Source organism: Montipora foliosa, chromosome 8 (genome assembly GCF_036669935.1).
Source record: "Montipora foliosa isolate CH-2021 chromosome 8, ASM3666993v2, whole genome shotgun sequence".
NCBI classification, from domain to species: Eukaryota; Metazoa; Cnidaria; class Anthozoa; order Scleractinia; family Acroporidae; genus Montipora; species Montipora foliosa.
The window spans coordinates 22,759,764-22,762,263 of NC_090876.1; the positions used below are offsets into that span (position 1 = coordinate 22,759,764).

Genomic DNA, 2,500 nt, shown 5'->3' on the forward strand with positions numbered 1-2,500 from the left:
ATTGTTCTTGTTGGTTACTTTATCCTTTTTGTGGATAGGGGTACTCATTACTCATTTTCCAGTCACTTGGAAGAGTACTTGTGTGAATACAGTAGTTAAACAGAGTCGTCAGTGGTGCAGCCAAGGCTGCAGCAGATAGTTTCAGAATCTTTGGGGAAAGGCCATCATGGCCAGTAGATTTCTTGGCATCCATCTTGAATAAGTTGTCTGTTATAACTTCCGTGTTGATTTCCGTGAAAGTAAAGTCAAGTAGGTACGATTTGTTCTTTATTGCTGCAATGCTGGGATGGTCACCAAAATCCTCTTCTGTGAAATTTGAGACAGATTCCTGTATTCTTGGACTCGCAAAGAAATCATTTAGTACAGCGCTCGGATTAGATATTAGTTGCCCATTGTCTAAAAGGTGGATGTCAGCTAGGCTCGATTACCAGCCGCTGTTTCGGGAAATAAGCCAGCGCTCACTCCCGCTCTTCTCGGGGAGGATACCCGAACTCGAGTGAGCGGCGGAAATCGAGCCTAGATGTCAGCGGAACCATCATTATTCGATTTGTTTTTTTGGGAGAATTGGTTTCATCTTTTTCCGTTGCATCACTGGTACGAAAAAGCGATGATGGCGCGTGATATGCAAGCCACGGGGGAATGAAAAAAGACCTTCCTGTTAAGACTTTTGTTATTAAGGATTTTTTTAGAAGCACGGAACAGAGCAACAAGACGAAATTTTCCGTCTTTCAGGTAAGACCATGGATGACTCATACTGCTTCAGAAAACATGCCAACTGAAAACAATTGCAATTGGCAGCTTTGACTAAAAAGCAATATTGTGATTGATGAGAAACAATAGGTTTACTGAACTAAAACGATGGCTCTACACGCTTTGCACGTGAGTGTCACATTTCTGTACACTTCTACACTGTTTTGCCCAAACTCACAACTGCATGCATGTAGCTTAATTTTAGACTAAGCTAGTGAACGTCATCCGAAATACGAATTTGCGATGAATTTGCGATAATAATGCAATGACTCGGCGTTTATTGCAACCTATTTTAATTTTTTATTGTCTACTAAATGTCCTAGAACTGAATTGGTATGAAAGCCATTGAAGTTAAAGAGAGGATAAACAATTCATTAATCATTTCGAAAGTTAACGTATACAGTAGAACCTCCCGTATAAGCGGACATCCCGGCGGGACCAAGGGTAAAAGTAAGCTTACAGGAGGTGTTCGCTTACAGGAGGTGTCCGCTTACGGGAGTTTGAAAAAAAAGTGCAATAGAGAGCAAATATAACGCACCACAGCAAGTCTATTGAAGCTGTTAATTGAGACAACTTGTAATTGTGTTTCAAGGTGTACTGGAAGGCCAAACACGACTCCTATTGGTCAACATAGGAAATTCAAAGACCTCAGAGCTTTGCTCTGACAAGTACATTTTTCAAAGGCCTCGATCCCTTTTCTATATGGAATAGACCCTTCCATTTAATGACGCCATCTTGGCTGGTAGAGAATTGCACAGACATCGCAGAGGTCAAGGGTTCGAATTTTACAGGTGTCTATAAGAGACTGGCAATAGCCCATTTTCGAAATATCAAATACTCAACTTGATGGGAGGCAGTGAGGACAAAAACAATAGAAACGTGAAGAATATTTACATATCATCCACTTTCCTTGTTCTTTGTCCTCTAAACCCCTCTTTCAAGCTGAAATTTAGTATATCGAAAAAGGCCTATGGCTTAAAATTGTCAATATAATTCCGAGGATCACTTCTGTCTTTCTTTTCTAAGTTTCCTTGGTTGAAATTAACTCTGTTTTCGCCAATTCGATTCACGAGGCAGTAGTTGAGATAATAGCCTGAATCATGAGCTAATTAGGGACCTGATGATCTAATAAAGGCAACGAAAAACAATGGTCTTTTCTTGGTGCACAATTCTTTGTGTTTTTACGTGTGGTAAGTGTTTATTTTCCATTGTCTGCAAACAGCAACAACTGCAATGTGAGGTCAGTAACTAAATTTCAGAAGCATTTCTTGAAAACTCTGGCACTGTCAACGCGGGCTAATGCTGAGTTGAGTTTCGCTTTGCTTTTCAATTCTAGATGCTAGACCTGTTCGTTTGGAAAATAGTACTCGAGAATTACCATTGACAAAAAAGTTGTCAAAACATTAGGATGTTACGGTTCAGTGATATTTGCCGACGAAAATAACAAGGTTTTCTAAAGGGAAAATAGGCCTCCAGTAATCCTTCGGATTAAGAAATCCAGTATCAACCGGTCAAGTGTTTTCAATTGCAAGCCGCCAGTCTTTGACCAGAGCTATTAAAGAATAAACCGCACCTGAACTTTTCGAAATAGTTCGAAGGAAGTTTTGATTTTATTCTTTGTACAAACATATCACTTGTCAATGAAATAACTTGGCACATTGAACGAAAATTAAAAATAATTTGAGTGAGCAAAATTCTTAAATTAGCCGGGCGATGTCGAAAGAGAACTGGGGCTAGTCTTAACTTGTCA

The 2,500-nt window shown here is 39.7% G+C and overlaps 1 protein-coding gene across 1 annotated transcript in view; it reads left to right on the plus strand.

Moving 5' to 3' along the window:
• The first annotated feature begins 2,464 nt into the window (after nt 1-2,464).
• LOC138012413 (progranulin-like) overlaps nt 2,465-2,500 on the plus strand; it is a 23,760-nt gene continuing 23,724 nt past the window's right edge. Inside the window, exon 1 of the mRNA XM_068859175.1 lies at nt 2,465-2,500. This exon is cut by the window's right edge and continues 87 nt beyond it. The gene's annotated coding sequence lies outside the window, so the exon portion shown is untranslated.